The sequence below is a fragment of the Pelobates fuscus genome, chromosome 7 (assembly GCF_036172605.1).
Source record: "Pelobates fuscus isolate aPelFus1 chromosome 7, aPelFus1.pri, whole genome shotgun sequence".
Taxonomy (NCBI): Eukaryota; Metazoa; Chordata; class Amphibia; order Anura; family Pelobatidae; genus Pelobates; species Pelobates fuscus.
In genome coordinates this window covers 71,405,211-71,424,858 of record NC_086323.1, presented here as the reverse complement: position 1 = coordinate 71,424,858, position 19,648 = coordinate 71,405,211, and the positions used below count along the sequence as shown (strand labels likewise).

The 19,648-nt window shown below is 44.1% G+C and overlaps 1 pseudogene; it reads right to left on the bottom strand.

Annotated features, from left to right (window-relative positions):
* Window positions 1-2,806: 2,806 nt before the first annotated feature.
* Window positions 2,807-3,925, bottom strand: LOC134569151 (NXPE family member 2-like; annotated as a pseudogene).
* Between the last annotated feature and the right edge of the window lie 15,723 nt (window positions 3,926-19,648).

Sequence of the window (19,648 nt, the reverse complement as noted above, 5' to 3'; positions counted from 1 at the left end):
CACAGTAGGAACTGGGAGGAGGAGGGAGATAGAGAGAGCACATAGCGAGGAGAGGGACACAGACCAGCAGCAACAGGAGGGGGGGGGGAGGAGGAGGTAAACACCAAGGCAGGGGGGAGACTCCAGAGGGAGAGGAGACCAGGGATGGCACCACAGGGAGGGGGAGGAGGGAATTGTGGACAGAACCCGGGGGAGAAGAGGGGGACCCCCCGGCCGACCCCCATCCCCGGAAAAGGCATCAGAGCCCGGGGAGGACCCCCCTCCACCCCCTAGCGGCAGCACAGCCGTGCCCCACGTGGCCCTGAGGGTCCCACTCACCACCACCACCGGCCAGGCTCTGGATCTGCCGTGCGCCGACCACGTGGGGGCTGGAAAGGCCTCCCAGACCCCCCAGGATCCTCAGCATGTCTTGGCCCCCCCTGGCCCGCTGTACACGGCCGGGGGGTGGCAGATGAAGCAGGCCGCGTGTCAGACGGAGCAGATGGAGCTGACACGCGGCCTGCTAGTGCCTTGGGCCTGGGCTCCGGCTCCCATACCGGGCCCGAAGGGGGGGGAACAGGGCTGTAACCACGTGGGAGGCCCCAGGAGAGGTCTGACCGCGGGGGGTGATCCCACACCGGCGGCCACAGGTTGGAGGGGAGCACATTGCTCCTGAAGGTGCCTACCGCCATCCAGGGCAGCAGCAGCTCTGAGGGCAGCAGGAGTGAATCCACAGCCAACCCTCAAGCAGGTAAAGTCACCAGGCCCAGGACAAACAGGAGCGCAGAGGCAGGGAAGATGTTTGCTGGCCAGAATCCCAAAAGGCACTGAGGTAAGATGATCCCTGCCCCACTACAAACCCATAACCACTCCCCTAAACACATATAGCCAATTACTAGCACCATCCCCACACTCATACATGTGCCCTTGTCCGTTTAGCTATGCTGACTCCCCAGGGCCTTAACAAAAGTGAGACAAATGTTCTTGATTTACAAAGATTTTTTATAAAAATTTAACTTTTCCTACTTTTTTTTTTTTTTTTTAGAAAATATAAGATTTGTTTGTTCAACTGAGAGAGCTACTAATTTGCATTAGGAATTTTATTGCTGACTGCATGTTTTCGTGTGATGTATATAGCCTTTGTGTTTACATGAGCTGGGTTTTCTAATATGGAACATTATATATAAGCAGACATTTTGATGAGCTCCTCTTTATTGAGCATAATCCCTGAAACCAGGCTGGTTAGCAATGACTTTTCTACTCCCAGATTTAAATGTAGTGATGTAGCACTCTGCATGCTGCCAAAACCTATAAAAATAAAATCACACAATTAAATGTATTTATTTAAAGGGACACTCCAGGCACCCAGACCACTTCTGCTCATTGGAGTGGTCTGGGTGCCAACTCCCACTACCCTTAACCCTGCAAGTGTAATTATTGCAGTTTTTCATAAACTGCAATAATTACATTGCAGGGTTAACTCCACCTTTAGTGGCCGTCTACTAGACAGCCACTAGAGGTCACTTCCTAGTTTCTAGCACAGGTTTCCTGTGCTAGAGCGTCGCTGGACGTCCTTACACTGTGTGAAGACCTCCAGCATCGCTCAAAACCCCATAGGAAAGCATTGAAATGATTTTTCAATGCTTTCCTATGGGGAGACGTAATGCGCATGCGCGGCATTTCCGCGCATGCGCATTAGGTCTCCTCGGCCGGTGGGCGAGATTAGTCTCGCCCACCGGCCGACGTAATCACAAGGAGGAGCGTCGCGGAGGCGGAGACAGCGGCGAGGGACATTGCCACTGTCCCAGGTAAGTCACTGAAGGGGTTTTCACCCCTTCAGTAACCGGGGATTGGGGGGTGGGAGGGAGAGGGACCCTCCAGTGCCAGAAAAACGGATTGTTTTTCTGGCACTGGAGTTTCCCTTTAATCCCTGTCATACTAGTTTGTAAAGATATGGAACATGAAAGTGCTGCTAAAAATATTTGTATGTTTCTCTATTGCAGGGGTTCTCAACCCATAGAACGTGTACCCCTGGGGGGTTGTGCAAAAAAAAATTGGTAATAGCGGCCTGGCTTGTGCAGCCACATTGCACGGGCTGGGAATTCAAGTCCATTGGATGGCCCATGCACTTAGGGATACCCTATGGACATATGCATGAGGAGCCCAGTTGTGCGCTGTGTCGCTTTAACAGCGCGACTTGGTTCCTTCTGAGATGCCTGAAGAGCAGGGAGAACGTGAAAACCAGGTATGCATTTGTTAGGTGTGGACAATAAAATTAAATGTAGAAATCCACAACTCTTTGCCTTGCAAATAAGCCTTGTATCTTAGCTCCCTTTCATTCATTGTTAAAAGCTCTGGCCTTTGCACCTGGCAGTCGTTCGGTTAGAATTCCCAAAAACGCTTTAAGGTAAACATCTAGATGCATATTCTAATACTTAAAAACATAGCTAATTTTGAAATCTCTGTCTTTTTTACATGTTTTCTCTGGTGGCATGTTGGAAATAGGAACTAGTTGAAGTCTATCACACAATACCTTGTCCAAAATTGATTTCACTGAAAATTGAATTAGCAGACACAAGTTTAGGATGTCATAAACTCAGATGCCCATTAATTCATCTTCCTATGAATGAGTTTCGGGAAAACATACTAATGTAACCTCCCTATTTTCCTATACTGAACAGAACATAAACTCTTCTTGGGTCATGGGATGGATGATTACATGAGGTTTAGTTTTAAAAGTCAATGGGCAGAGTCAAATCCTCAGAAAGAGTCGAGCACCCTGCCATCTTTAAACTTCATCAGACTGCAAGACTTTAAAGTCTATCAGTCAACATAAATATGCCAAAAACATATTAATCTCATTCTTAATTATAGTTTCTGATGGACGAGCATCATAAGAACCAACGGCTACGGTCGTGTCCCAAACATCAATCATTCCAACATTAAGTCCATTGAAGAGGTCCTTCACTAAGAGATATTAAATGAAACCGTGGAAATCACTAAACCTTTCTGCATCTGTGTTTATTTCCCTAGTATTTTCTGACTTTATGATAACCTTTGTGTCAGGGCTTCTGAGGAAAAGCCGGTCAATAGCCTTCAGTATATTGTGAAGATTTTTGATGAACAAAGGAAGAGGAAAAGGTCTGAACTGTTGTCCAAGAGTAAAAACAATGATAGTGTCAGGGCCACCAGAAAGATGATCAATTTTGTTGGTAGCATAGTTCTTTACATTGTAGAAACTGTGAGTTACAAATGGGTGTCCATGTCTCCTCCACTGAATTGAGATGTTTTTTTGTCTATATCAAGAGCTAAGAATTTTCTGTGCCAGCCACTTTAATGGAAATTAAAAAAAAATGTTAGGTCTGCAAACAAAAAACAAAAAAACCATTAGGTTGGGATGTAGATAATCTGTTACAAAAAACACTTCCTCATCTCCCAAATTTTCAAATTAATGTTTGCAGCTTTACTGCAAATGTTTGTATCTATTTACAGTTTTTAAAATATTAATAACAATTACAAAAATTGTGACTGTCAAATTGGAAGTCTCTACAAAGCAGGTGCTCTGGGCAATTGCTGCCTCTTGAGTTTTATTGACAGCTATGGGGTGTGAGTGGGCTGTAGTGTGATGCTTTTAGTAACCCTTTTAATAATATAATATATTAATGTAAGTTAAAATAATTTGTGAATGTATTTCAGTCAGTGACCATAATTATTTATACATAATTAATAAATTAATAAATTGCACTTTTTTTCCTATGCACATTGCTGGAAATAACCAGACAGCAATTAAACAGATGTTTTCTCATTGTATTGACTTAACAAAATATGAAATGGTATGTTGGGCATTCTAATTCTGAGATTTCAACAAGTACTGCAGTCAGTGAATCTTTATCAGTATTGAATACACTTACTTTTTCATCCACTGGCCAAGTGTTGAATCTCCCATTAGGTAAATCACTTTATCAGAAAGACACTAGTACTATATTTTGTTGTGAGTATTGTTCTCTTTTCTAAAAGAAAATAAATTATATATGTAGAAATAAATGCCATATGGTATATATAGATTTGTTTTTATTATTTAGATTTTACATGTTCATTCTCAATTTTAATTAAATAGAGCACAGGAGGGGAGACATTGCACAGTCTAAGGGGAAAACTATTAAGACAAAAAAAAGCTGATATCTTTCCCTTTTTAAGTCTGCACTGAATGTGGCCCATTTACAGAAATATTCTACAGCAGGTGTGCTCCCAGCAGGCACAAAGATTGGAACATTTAATGGCCTCTCCACATATATTGACTTATGCACCTCCTAAAACAAGGCCTATACCATGATCTATTTCCAAATTCAAATCATAATGTGTTCTATAAATCAAATCTTTGATTATAGGGGCATAAATTCTTGGGATGAAAATATAATTTTGCCTCTTTATAAATCGCTGGTAAGACCACACCTTGAATATGCTGTGCAATTTTGGGCACCTGTTTTAAAGAAGGATATAAAAAGTGCAGAGACGAGCTACAAAGCTGATAAAAGGAATGGAGCATTTTAGTTACGAAGAAAGGTTAAAAAAAATTAAATCTCTTTCGTTTGGAAAAACGGCGCCTCAGAGGGGATATGATAACATTATACAAATATATTCGGGGCCAGTACAAACCATTATCTGCAAATCTATTCATAAACAGGGCTATACATAGGACACAAGGTCACACATTTAGGCTGGAAGAAAGGAGATTTCATCTAAGGCCTGAAGAGGTGGTTTTATCAGAGTCCATACAGATGTTTAAACTGCGATTGGATAAATACTTGCAAAAACACAACAAACAGGGATATAATTTCTAATTAGTGGGGTAATAGCTGCTTGATCCAAGGATAAATCTGACTGCTATTTTAGGGTCAAGAAGGATTTTTTTCCTAGCTTGTTGCAACATTGGAAGCGCTTCAGACTAGGTTTTTTGCCTTCTTTTGGATCAACAGCAAAAACATATGTAAAGAGGACTGTACTTGATGGAGTCTCTTTTCAGCTATGTAACTATGAGTTTAGTACATTATATAGATCTATATTTATAAACTCCGGACCTGCACCAAACTGTGCACACTGTGCGGTATAATTAATATCAAATATGGTGCTAATGTCACAAATGTTATAATTGGGGCTCCAGCCCCTGTCAGTCCCCGCTCCCTCAGCACACCCCTGTGCTATAGGCTTTCTTAATCTGTTGTATGTATATCTGAAATGATAAAATTATTCTCCATTGCTAATTTAGTTTGAAGCATTTTTGCATTCGGAAGGATCAATTGTACACAATGGTAAAATTGTCCCATAAAAAAACATTATTTAGTTTCCAAAAAGTACCTTGGATATTTTGCCCAGATATATAAAAACATGATTCAGTCCAAACAAAAGACAAACACATGCATAAATGTATACATGACATACAGATATCTAATATATATATATATATATATATATATATATATATATATATATACACAAATGCAAGAAAAGCATACACTCATACACCAGCACCCCCACTCAACCCTAAGCACTCCCCTTCCATGAGTAGATGTTTACCCAAACTATGTAAAATTTGCAGTCAATCAAGGCTATGCAGTAAAAAAACAAACAATGAATATTTTGGTCACTTTAGGGTGCACAGACTTTGGCTCCACCCCCAGCCAACAATAGTATAAAAAAAATAAGAAAGTGTAGCACTAACCTCAAGTCCACAGATCCTTTATTAAAGTGTCAAAGAAAAAAGGTGACATTTCTGTCACATACAGCCGTTCTCAAACCCCTTCGAGGGGTCCTACGCATCTTAAAAACAAGAAGTTTATGTCAATATAAATATCTAGTAGGATCGATGCAAGGTGTTTTATGCAACAGAAAATTATTTTTCCATTTTATGAACAAAACGGTCCATGTTTATATAAGGTATTTTGTGATTTAACCCCTTAAGGACCAAACTTTTGGAATAAAAGGGAATCATGACATGTCACACATGTCATGTGTCCTTGAGGGGTTAAAAAAACATTTCTCAAATGTATAAATAATATAGTCCATTATTATCTATAAAATAATAATATGCATGCACATGTTGTAGATGTATTAAAAAAAAGTATACAGTAATGAGTTTAAGCCAAAAAAGGGCATAGGTAGCTTGACATTGAAAAACATTGATACCTCCTATCTTTTGTGGAATTTCTACTCCAATATTAGACCTTTAATATAACATTAAAGGACCACTATAATCAAATAATTTTAAAAGTTTATCCAAAAATATTAAATCATTGGAAAAGCTTATCCAACTATTAAATTGAGTACATCTTTCTGAATTACTTTACTGAAAACTGGTTGGAATACAAATATAATATGTGGCTATATGCATGAACAAAAACCTGGAGGCTATAGAAAACTAAAAATAATGCAATTTAAGCAGCAAAACATTAAATGTGATTTACATTAGCTGTTCTTCAATCAAGACATGTTTTATCCATATATTTTTTGTCATAGGAATAACATTCCCCCCCCCAATTAATTCTCAGTTTAGACAAATTCATTTTTTGTTTCATGTAGGTAAAATGGGCAGAGCTTCCTTTTGCCACATACAGCTGTTTGTGACAGCTGTTGGCATGGCCAAACTGGCCCACCTATAAACTGGAAGATTTCCCAATGGTCTGGCTCAGAATGCAGATCTAGGCCATTAAGGAAGATGTAAGAAATACCTTTTACCGGAATGGATTTACAGTGGGAGCTCTCAGCTTGTGGCACCTACTCCAAAAACAAATTCGGGATTCTGATCATTTGCTGTGCTCTAGCTGTATATTCAGAGCAGTAGCCTTTCTTGCCTTTTATTGATAATGACAGCATGTCACTTCAATTTCAGTATAGAGGTCGAGAGGCAGCTGATCTGAATGTCTGAGAACACAAGGTTGAAAGACTTTGACATATCTTTTTATGCTGTCGGTTCTAAGAAGGCACCTCGACTCCCACTGTACCACAGAAAAAGGGTAAAAAAATAAACTTCTTAACTCTATAATGGCAATCAGTTTTCTTCTTTCATCAACATGGTTTCCCATGTAATTAATTCATTAAATATTCTATTTAAAAAAAAAAATATTTAAGAAAACAGCCCTCTAAAAAAAACAACAAAAAAAACAAACTATATATTCTGATTAGTCGATCTCTTTGGGCAGAGAATGGAAAAAAAACACATATCTGCCAGTCTCATTCGATGACCTCTTAGCCGTTGTATATTTGTGCTAATGAATAGGTTACCAGATAGCAGTTTGAACTGACCCTGTGTATATTTGTAGAAATGATTCCATATTAATAAGAAGACTAAACAAAATAGTAACAAAAAATACAACTGTAAACAGTAGGTGTATAGGAGTTGCACAAACACTTATATAGTTTGTGTATAAACTTGGGTGTCTCCTCAACCACCCCAAAGTGCATATAACAATAGACACATCAATAGTTGTTGTAACGGGACCTTGGTAACCTGGCTGGTTATCCCTCTTGGCTAGACTAGGTCAGACCCATGTCCCTAGTAACTGGACAGGACACAGTTCCAGGATACAATCTTTAACAATGTTTATTTGGGCACAGAGATTTTTATGCACAGACCCCTGCAGTGGGTCTCCATTCAACACAACACAAAACACATGCAGGAGGGGGCTGGGGAATAGATAACCATCTCCCGCTCTGGGAGATACTAACTAGACACAGGGACACGCATGAGTAAATTCTACATTCAGAGAGATACATTTTGGGGCTCGGCGCCCCAGGACGAGAAGGGGTTACAGGGTTAAAACTTACATAGCTATATAACTTAATAGCCCCCGGTCCCCTCAGGGACCCCTGCAAAAAGTGGGGCAATCGGACGTACAGAGCCGCAGATATCAGCGCTGAAAGTCTGGGGCTCAAGGCTCTGTACATCCCCGAATCAGTTTAATGGGGTTGCCTGATATAGTCCGGCGAATTCAAACTTCACACCTAAACCAAGCAACAACCAATCAGTCGAAATGGCGCAAACCAAATCGCGCCAATTAGTGTTAGGGGGAGGAAGAAAGGGCGTGAAATCCGATGTCACCAATCTGCTGAAAGGCACAAAACTTATTCGCGACAATCAGCCCCCAGGGACGAGAGGGGTTTCGCCGCCCAATCAGATGGAAGGGTGCGAAACCCCGTTTGAATAAGTGCTCAATCTCGGATTGGTTGCCCGCTACCTGCGGTGACCAATCAGCATTTTACTCGTGCCGACCAACCAGGAAAATGGTGCGAACACAGTTTGAATTGGCGCTCCCTCTCCCATTGGTCGGCACGGGCTTCCAATACAAACTAATGTATCAATGGTTCTTAACCCCGTATAGGCTCTCAAAAATGTATTCTGCCCAAACTCCACATTGTTGGAGATGCGGAGGTTTAGATGATTCCTTTCTACATATATGGTGGTATTGCAAACTAGTAAACCCAATATGGTTCTGGGCTTATGACCTACTTAAAATTCATTTTTTAATAAACGTAAATAAAGAATCGTGGGATACCTTACTACATTTAAATTGGACCATCCCTTCTTTATCATCGAAATGCCTTGTTACACATTACTTTTTAGCTGTTAAAATAATAATAGCTAGACAATGGAAATCAAGTTTACCCTTCCATAAGAAGCACTTAATAAACCAACTATCTTATCAATTGCGTATGGAAAGAGATCTCCATGGATCTATCTTACATTCTGCAAGTAAACAAGAAAAGTATAATGAATGGCTGGAAACGTTACTACTGACCTCTAATTAATATGACCTGACCAGAACCCTGTGAACCGACCAAATAAATTAACTCTAGGATATATCCCCATTTGTTTTGTATTGTAATGTTTTCATCTTTAGCGTCAGTATTTTGGGGAAATTTTGCTAAATGGAAATTATGATATCTCCTCTGAAGGAGTTTATACATGTCTGTAAACTGCAAATTGAGTCTGTATATATTTATAATTATTCCTTCTTCTAAATTTGCTGTACAGTATAAGATGTCTATATGTCATTATGTATAAGATAACATTTTATAGAAAAACTTTTTCAATAAAAATTATAATAAAAAAATAACATGTAAATACTTAAGCACTCTAATAACAAAGTCAACACTGTACAGATTTGTTATGATTTTTCACCATTATATTTAAGTTATAAGTATTAATATTTACTTACCTCCAAAACCCTATAGAAAGTACAATATAAGGTCATCAGTTATTAATTATGCCGCCACTTTAAGAGCCTCTTAAACATTACCCAAGATGAGAGGTAATGCTAACATCCTAAAAGCATAAAGTCTAAAATCTTAGTGCAGATCTGTTGAATTAGGGAATCCTTACACATCTGGACAAATACATCAGTGTCTTGGTTGGTAACTTCCCCACATTTTGGATATAACAACATAAACTGTCAGGCTATATATTCACATATGACCACCTTAAATAGTCCCCACAGTAATCTAACTTTCCCCCAATAAAACTCTATGTAGAGGGGATTAGTGGGACTAAATTACAGTAACCAATGAAGCAAAGGAGGAATATAGATATGGCCACAGAAGACACTAGATGAGAAGGGGAAGGTTCTCAAGCAATATAAAAAATGGATGAACGGACCAGTCACTCAGATAACGTGAGACCGTCCAACCCCGCCCTACCCGCATCTCACTTGAACGTCAATTACAACGTAACTGATGACGCATGAAGACCACAACTGATTGACCAGCATGCATTTAAAACCCGGGTCCAGCTTGAGGTAAGGTTAGCCTCTGACAAAGGTGTAACTCATTACACCGAAACGAGCGTCGGGTCACCTACCTGATTTTAAATTCACTTTGATCACTTCACTATGCACTTTTGGGGTATTTAGACCCCCTTTCCTTTGATATATTACATTTTCTGTTTCTACCTTGGAGTTGAAAATGGTATGGCTGTGATTATTGAGAGTGTGTACCTAACAGAGATAGTTGAAGCCTAGAACACCCACGAAGGTGTTAATAGGAGATCTAGGGATTAGTAGCAGCAGTCACTTTGTGGACCATACGAATGCATGCTTGCTTTCCCAGTTTATCCCTTTTTGGGTTTATGCAACAGTCTATACACCCTGTTCCAAATTATTATGCAAATTCTATTTAATTGTCACAAAGATTAAATATTTTGTTTTTCAGTTTAACTCATGGATGGCATTGTGTCTCAGGGTTCTTTTGATCACTGAAAACAATCTCGGACACCTGTGATAATAAGATTGCCAGGTGAGCCCAATTTAAGGAAAAACTACTAAAGGAGGGTGTTCCACATTATTAAGAAGAGCACCATTTTCATGCAATATGGGGAAGAAAAAGGATCTTTCTGCTGCAGAAAAGAGTGAAATAGTTCATTGCCTTGGACAAGGTATGAAAACATTAGATATTTCATGAAAACTTAAGCGTGATCATCGCACTATTAAGAGATTTGTGTCTGATTCAGAGCACAGATGGGTTCGTGCAGATAAAGGCACATTGAGCAAGATTTCTGCCAGATCCATGCATCAGATCAAGAGAGCAGCTGCTAAAATACCATTACAGTTATTTGAACAGTTATTTTAAGCAGTGGCGTACATACCGGGGTTGCAGGGGTCCCGGCTTCGACCGGACCCGGCCCATCAGGGGGCCCGGCCGCCCTGCGACCCAGGTATGTACCCACTTGGCCAACCTCTTCTCCTGGGGGGCCCAGGAGCCGGCCACCTCATGGCCCCCCAAGGCTGGCCCTGGTATCACTTGGCTTGCGGGCGCGCGAGGGAGCACTCTCCCTGGCTGAGTGCTTCCTCTTCAGCTCCCTCGCGCACCGAAACCCCACAAGAGTCACATCCTCGGATAGCCCTGATCTGGGTGACTAACATATCCAAAAATCACCCAGATCGGTTCAGTGTTTTTTTTTTTTAACCCCTTAAGGACCAAACTTCTGGAATAAAAGGGAATCATGACATGTCACACATGTCATGTGTCCTTAAGGGGTTAAATGGAAGTCACTTTTTAACATGTCTTTTTGCAGGGCCCATAATCCTGGGGCAAGAGGCTGGCAAGCAGGTCCCTCCAAGTACCAGTGGCAAGGTTACTTTCGCCACATATCTTCCCCCCCCGCAAGGGTAGACTAACCAGGTACCTGACTTCTGGCCGGTCTGTACCTGAGTTAGTCTGGCAGCCTACCCACAACCAAAAACTTAACTTGTACATCTCTGGTGTCCAGGTTTGTCCTGTAGGCATGGAGCTGTGGGGAACTAGTGGGCAGAGGCCAGCGGTGCTCTTCCCTGATGCCAGCGCTTCTGCTGGGTTGGCCGGTGGGGATTCAGGTTCTGTACAAGGGTAATGGGGAGGACAGAGGCTAGTGGCCCTCTGTCCAGATGCCATCTCTTCAGCTGGGGGGACCGGTGCATAGTCCTGCCCAGTAGTAAGGGGACAGTAAGGGCAGAGGCCAGCCATGTTCTGCCCTAATGCCAGCTCTTCTGCTGGAAGGGGGTCAGTGATGGTTAAAGTCTCGTCCACTAACCCCAGTACCCAGTTAGGAATGGGCTGGGGAGAGGGAATGTCGCTTACCTCCTCCTCCTGGTACTTATGCCGGGTTAGTTGGGGATCTGGGTCGACCTTCCAGCATCCCTGTAGGTCTGGTGCAGAGAGCGCGGTCCCATCTGCACCATTGGGGTCAGGAGTGCTGTTCCCCTGTAGTTGGGGAGAGGGCCCAGCTGTCTCCTCTTCCGGTATATCCGGCTGCAACTGGGGAGGGAGACCGGTTGTCTACTCTCCCTGTGAGATGCACTGCCGCTGGGGAGAGAGAAAGGTTGTCTCCTCTCCCTGTGAGATGCACTGCCGCTGGGGAGAGAGACCGGTTGTCTCCTCTCCCTGTGAGATGCACTGCAGTTGGGGAGTAGGACCGACTGTCCCTACTCCCGGTACTTCCAGCTGCAGTTGGGGATCTGGGCCGACTTCCCAGCATCCCTGTAGGGCCGGTGGAGAGCCCTTGGTCCCATCTCCACCTGCCAGTTGGGGGTCGTCCCAGGACCAGTCTATAAGGTCGCTCACCTCTGGGGCTGGTTGGGCAGAAGAGGGTACAGCGTCCACGCACTCCTCTGAGGGACTGTGGTTGAGCTAAGTTGAACAGTCAATGGCAATCCTGTTCCAGCTCCCATTCGATTGTAACCAGGCAGGTGATATCTGGTTCCAGTCCAGTAGCATCAAGGAGCTCCAGTGCATCCAATCGCCATTCCCTGATGTCCCAATACCGAGACTCTTCATTGCTGCCAATGTCACTGTCCTCCTCCAATGCCTCCCATAGCAGACCAGGGCCATCGTAGTCACTGCCCTCTGGCCTCTCACACTCAGCCATCCAGGGGCACCTCTGGACCGAGTACCACCATAGTGCCCGGTAGGCATCATCCAGCCACAGTTCTTTCCTGATTAACTGCTGAAGTTCCAGGAACCACTCTCCCAGGGGCAGAAACCCCAGGAAGGGCATACTCAGTGCCTTTTTGTTTCTGACTGCGCTGTTCTCCGCTTGGGAGGCTCTCGTGTCCACTCCAAGGCCTTGTGCCGTATCCCATCTCTCCAGGCCAGCTCCTCCTCGACTGAAATGGGGCCACACTCCTGGGCCAAGGCATTTTGTAATCTCCAGAGGAACTCTTCCTCATAGGGTGATGCTGCACGGGGGCTAGCTTGCTTCATCCCCTTGAGTTCCTCTGAAGCCAGGGGCACTGCACGAGTGCTAGCCCTCAATTATAGTTCCATATGTTAGTAGCTCTCCGAGCTGCTTCTCCTTGCACTAGGATGCCATCCCACCACTGCCACCAAATGTGACGGACGCCATCCCACCGCTGCCACCAAATGTGACGGACCGCCTGCACCCCAACCGGGTACCTCCGTCAATCAATGCTCCTAGTGCTTTCCGAGGGCTCCAAGCACTCCACCAGACACCATAAGCACTGCAGACCCCACTTCCAGCGATGCAGCTGCGCTGGGGTCTTGTCGTCCTTCACCCACCCTGGATCCAAGACCAGGATCCAGTTCCCAGTGGGTAGACCTCTCCTCCTCCAGAGAGCGTATCAAGAACAGCTCTTATAAGAGCTAGTGATTATACTCAGGGGAGTATAGTGATTATAGCAATTCCCAGAGTGTAGCTTTCCAATCCCCCAAACATGAGCAAAGACTTCATGAAGGGGTAAAGTAGGTCTGTTTAATGCAAGCCAGCACTTACATTTTTTTTGTAAATGTTTTTATTGAGATTTTTGACAATAGATACAAATAACCAGGAAGTATGTCAGGTGGGACACGCAGGTCTCAGTCATATTAATAACATGAGTATAATGTTCGTGTGACATGCGGTATCATGAGGTTCATGGATATTGCTGAGGTCATGGGGCCAGGTTATCTTCCCGAGTTTTTAAGCCTGTTAGCTTAGCGTTTACATTTCCCCGTACCCCATTCCTTTCCGATAGGTGTCATAAATTACGTCACCATTCCTCATGACTGCCTTCCCGTGTTCACCGAAGCCATGGACTCGGAGCCTACCTTAAGTATAGGTGGAACTGCGTCATCTCCGTTAGTGTGCGGTCCAATTCTGTCTTGTCGGGTGTACCCGTCCGTTTGCTCTGGTGGGGGTGGTATTGTCATCGTCGGTTTAGGAGATGTATAGATGTGTCATTGGTGTTGAGTGTAGTCCGTAATGTAGTTTCACTGTGTATGACCGTTACCTTGTCCTTGTCCAGTGTATCATATTTTATGGCTGTGCGTGCTGTGTGTCCTATGCCGTTCTGATGGTTCTGTTGAGTAGGTGGGTGTATTTCAACTCTTGCAAGTGGTGTGGCGGGTGGGCAGTGACAGTGTGTCCCCTGTTTCCCATGATAGTGTTCCCTCTGTGTATCTGGTTTAGGATTGGAGTGGGAGGTGAAGGGAAGCATAAGTGTAGTGAGATAGGTAGGGGGTGTTAGTGAGAGGTCCGCACTAAGAGGGGCCCGGGTCCGTCCGGCTCCGAGGTCGCCCCCGTTCTGGGAGTATCGGGTGATATATACAAACCACGGTCGCCACATTTCCACGTGTTTGATTTCCCTACCCGTTAGAGAGGCATGGAGCGCCTCGGGACTCTGAATGTCCTCCACCCGCCTTAGCCACTCTTTCTTCATGGGATGCTGTTTTTTTCCAGTAGGCCGGTATGGGTGCCTTTGCCGCGTTCAGTAGGTGTCAAAGGATTTATTTTTTTATAACTCGAGATATGTAGTAAGGCAAGTTCTGCAGACCAGTCTGGAAGTTTTCACCATGTCCCAGTATGGGAGTATGTCGTGGCATTCCCACCATGTATGGAGCAGTGTGCGTCTTTCCTCCTGGCATCTCCAGCATGTCGGTGACACCGCTGGGAATATCTGGTGTATTAGGGTCGGTGTTCTATACCAGAGAGATATCAACTTGTAATTATCCTCCTGATAGTAGGATCTCATGGAGCTTTTGTGTTGCCATACCAGGGCCTTGTCCCACTGTGGCGTTGTGAGTGTCTTACCTTGGGATTCCTCCCACTGCCTCCAGAAGGTATTATTATTTGTCTGGTCGTCTGTTATTGGTTGCTGGCATGGCGCGGAAACAGCGTGATCCAGTGTGGTGCCTCGGTCACATAGTCCCTCATAGTTCCCTATGCAAACGTTCTCTATGTGTGAATGAGGTGTAATATTATTTCAGTTGCATATATCTGAGGGTAATCATGGTGGTCCGCGGTCTACCCTCTAGGAGCACTTCCAGGTCTCGTAGTCCGCCAGCTCGTAGTGCTCTGCTTATGGGAATATATCCCCCTTCACCCAAGAAGCTCCACGATCTAGCTTGCAGACCGCCTCCTATTTTGCTGTTGTATGTCACCGGGAGCAATGGACTGGAAGTAGGCGAGATGTATGGCTTTTCCCTCAATGATTTCCATCCACTCAGTGTCTGTGCGACCGGCCCCTCACCCATTCCCCATTCCCAGGGTCTCAGATCTCCCCCCCAGATCATTGACTCCATTTCCCCCTCTGTGGTTTCTCTATCCAGCGATACCCATTGTTTATGTGGAGGGACCAGGTGCCAGTCTAGGATGCAATGCAGTACCCTGGCCTGATGGTATTTTCTAAAATCCTGCAACGCTAGTCCCCCATTGGATCTGGGCAGGCACAGTATGTCATGCCGTAGTCTGGATCGTTCACCTCGCAATGTAAAATGTTTGACTGCGGTTTTCAGGGAGGAGAAGAAGGTTCCAGCACTTGCAATTTATGCATACATTTAAAACCCCAACAGCCTCATTTACATACAATAGGTTACATAGAGCACTATAGTACAAGGAAGGGTGGGGTCAGACAATAGCAAGGGCTGATGGGAGATTGAGGAGGGACAAAGCAGCCAGTTTAAACGCCCTGCTGAGGAAACAATAGGACAGGAAAAAGAGGGAGGGGGAGAAGTACAGACAAGCAATATATTCAACATTCTCCTCTGTGTCTCAGAGATAATTAATTATGTACAGGTACAGAAAAACACACAATTTACAAACACCCTAAAAGTACCCCCAATATCCATGGAAACCTGGGTGACCAACATATCCAAAAATCACCTAGATCGGTTCAGTGGTTTGGGTTTTCCATGGAAGTCACTTTTTGCAGGGCCCATAATCCTGGGGCAAGAGGCTGGCAAGCAGGCCCCTCCAAGTACCAGTGGCGAGGTTACTTTCACCACATAGTGGTTATTTTGTATCATATTATGACAAACTCCCCTTTTTAAGGGAGTTTGCCATGAGTTTTTGGAGGGACCTGCTTGTCAGCATCCTACCCTGGGACTATGGGCCTTGTGATAACCCATGTTTAAAAGTACTGTTTCTGCCCTTTGGACTTTTAACTGGAACAGATTCAAACATGTGGTGGCAGCCATCTTAATTTGTCCAACAGTATTTTGTCTTTGAGTGTATGGAATGGGACCATGTGCATGGGACCATGTGCATGGTGGGGCAAAAATAAGACTTCCAGGAAATTCCTGAAACCCTGAACCGACCTGGGTGATTTTTGGAAATGTTGTTCACCCAGACCAGGACTATCAGGGGATGTGTTGTATTTTGGGGTACTTTTTGGGGTTTGTAAAAATATATTTTTTTCTGCTAAGAGTTAATTGAGTTAGTCCATTATCTTTGTTAATTGTATCACAGGCAGAGTGAAGGGTTTGTGTACAGTAACTGGGAGTGTTCAAGTGTAAAACTCTGTTTTTATTGGATTGTGAATTTCATGTCCTGTGCCCCACAACATCCACGTGGGCGGTAACCTTGTGGGGAAAAACCTGTATAAAAGAGCAGCTGTACCATTAAACCTTCAGTTCTACTTCACCCTCAATCTAGAGTCCTGTCTCTTATTGGGGGAATCTGCTACAAGGGATTGCTATGCTCTTCATATTCATGTCCAAACCCATCCTTTCCTAAGTTTCCTTGGCACAGAGGCTCGTGGCAATTCACCTGCCTCCAATTCGGCCTTAGCTCGACCTGCTGAAACCAGTGGTCACTCATATTCATGCACGAGAAATTTGTTGTATCATCTACCTGGATGACATTCTCCTCTTTGGCGACAAGGAAACATCGCAAGACCATACCACCTACATCATCCAATTGCTGGAATCGCGGTGATTTGTGATCAACAGGCCCAAGTCCGCATTGAATCCGGCACAGATGGCTCAATTCCTGGGGTTCGAGATAGACTCCAAAACTTATACCTTACGTCTTCCCGCTTCAAAGAATGCGGCCATCCGCAGGGAGATCCGCAAGGTACTTTGGCAACCGTCCATCCCTTTCCGTCTCCTCACACAGATAGTGGGCCTCCTGTCATCTTCCATACAGGCGATATTCCTGGTATCCCTGCACTGTCGTGCAATGCAATGACTCAAGGCTTATGCCCTCTGCAGGAAACCCACATACAATCAACCAGTTCCAGTATCAGACAAAGTCCACTCCAAACTCCAATGGTTGCTGAACTGCATGCAGGCGTGGAATGGGCGAGCTATATTTGGCTCTCGCCCGGACTTCGTGTTGGAATCAGATGCAGGGGCTTGGGATCCACCGACAGAGTGGAGTTCACAAGAGGCGTTTGGACTCCACAAGAGCTTTCCATGCACATCATCTGCCTGGAACTCCTGGCGGGATCATTCGCGATCTGCAGTCTAATGAAAGACAGGTCGAATTGTTGCATTCTGCTTCGGATAGACAACATCTCCATGGTGCGCTATATCAATCACCTAGGGGAACCCGCTCTCAGGCACTGGTGGACTTAACAAAGGAGATCTTCAAATACTGCCTCCCTCGCATCATCACCCTGATAGCAGAACACCTACCAGGAGAATCCAATCTCACTGCAGATTGGTTTTCACAACATTGGAGGGACGGCAGCGACTGGCAATTGGACCCTCAGATCTTCGCATCACTGGAGTACCGGAAAGGTCCACTCCATCTCGACTTGTTTGCCTCTCACAGCAACCACCAGCTACCGGAATTCTACAGTTGGCTCCCGGACCTGGAGTGTGTGCCGGTGGACGCCTTTCTGCACACTGATGGCGAGGGTCCTACACCAGATCTGCCTACAACGACTGGGACAAGGAAATGCTACCTCTCCACCTGGCCGTCTTGGTCCAGTTGGTGTGTGAGACAAGGCCTCGATCCCTTTATGGCCCCTATTTCCGCGATCCTACATTTCCTATCCTCTCTCTTTTCCTCCGGAAGTCTTACTGGTCCATTAACGTGGTCCGTTCGGCCATCTCAGCGGCCCATGTCCCATTACAAAGGATGCCAGTGGGCCAGAATCCTTTGGTTTTTCAATTACTCTGCAGGATTCGACTACGGTGCCCACCGGGCCCTAAATGAACCCAACTCTGGGACATTGGCATTGTCCTCCGGTTTTTAAGCGAATGGCCTGCACATGAGAAACTCAATGCAAAGTTTACTACCCTTCTTTGCAAAACTCTTTTCGGAGAGTTTCTGATGTGTGTACTTTCAATGTGGATGCGTTCACCTTCTCTCCCGAAGGAGTTACCTTTCGGGTTTCCCGTCGCATGAAGTTAGACACGGTCTCGATCTTCCATCCCTTTTTCCTGGCTGATCAACAACTCTGTGTCTGTGTTTTTTCCAGTTTGTACTTACCCACTGATTTTCTGTGTGTCCCTCATACTCATGGACGGGGTTAATTGGTCTCCAATGTTTTGGCTAAACTATAGTATGGTGGGGTGCTGGTTTACTGTAGTATTTAGGTGGGTTACATTAGGTGGGTTTTTTCTTCTTGGTTATTGTTAGAGTGTATTTTTAATTATCTAGCATAGATCAGCCAGGTTTACATACTTGAGAAGTTTCCTACTGTTGGACTAACAACCTATCACACTCTTTTCAGTTTAACCCCTTAAGGACACATGACATGTGTGACATGTCATGATTCCCTTTTATTCCAGAAGTTTGGTCCTTAAGGGGTTAAATCATTTCTGGAACTCAAGCTCGAACACACTTTAATTCCTCGTTGTGGATTATATGATGAATTTGCTTGCCTTTTCAGTTTCAAGCCTGATGTTGGGCTGTTATACTACGTTTCCTGTTTTCCTATGAACTTGTGATGTTGCAGTTGTCAAGAGAAAGTGCTTTGCATATGTGTTCCATTATAAACCCTCTGACTGCTTCTGATTGGTTCTTTTTTTCTCTTAGTTTTTTCTTTGCTGTTATGGAGTTGGTAAAGAAAATTAATGCAAATATTCACCTCCCGTCATTATTAAGATTGTTGGGGGCAAAGTAGCTTCTAGTTAACGGTCATGTACCTGTTTTCCTTCTCAGAGCGCTCTGGGAACAAGTAAGGAGACACACACACAAGGTAGCTGTTTCCAAATTAGTTCAAATTTTAATGTCTGTAGGCAAAGTTTTTATACAAATTGAAAAGATACAGTTGCATGGTTAGAAGCACGTATACAAATTCCTGATAGTATTGACTCAAGAACATCTGACAATAACAACAGGGCATGTTCTAGGTTACGTTGACATGGTATGGTTTCAATGTTCCCTTTGGCAGATATGTCACAGTTTCAATATGCCCTTGGTTACACAATCAATAAGTATTTGTCAGCAGTTATTAGATTAACCCCTTCAAGTGAATTAACTAAAAGGTAAGGCAATAGACAATTTTAACCCTTCATTTCCCCTCTTTGATCATGACGTGATCACATTGGAGTGCCGGCCGGGCTTCCACACATCCCTGAGGTATATCCAGAACTGCTAGCCAGTTCTGTGGGACTTATAGTTTATTGCTTCACCTCTGCTCCCCCAGGGTGATGTGGAGCCACGGCTGACACTCTTAAATAATCAGATACCAGTGGAGCTCGCGAGGAATTGGGAAACACTTCTTGATTGATCGAAAAGGCCCACTTACATATTAAATCATGAGAAATTATATTCTAGCTTGCAATTCTGACAGTAATTCCAACCAGGACCTTGCGTCGTATGTCTCCTAATCATGTCCCTATTCCAACGGTCTAGTCAAAACTGGTCATATCCACACTGAGTTCCTCAAAACATGGGAATCCATCCTTGGCACACTCAACATACATCAACGAAACATACTACGTTCTCCCCTGGGTCAGCTAACACTTCCTCTCT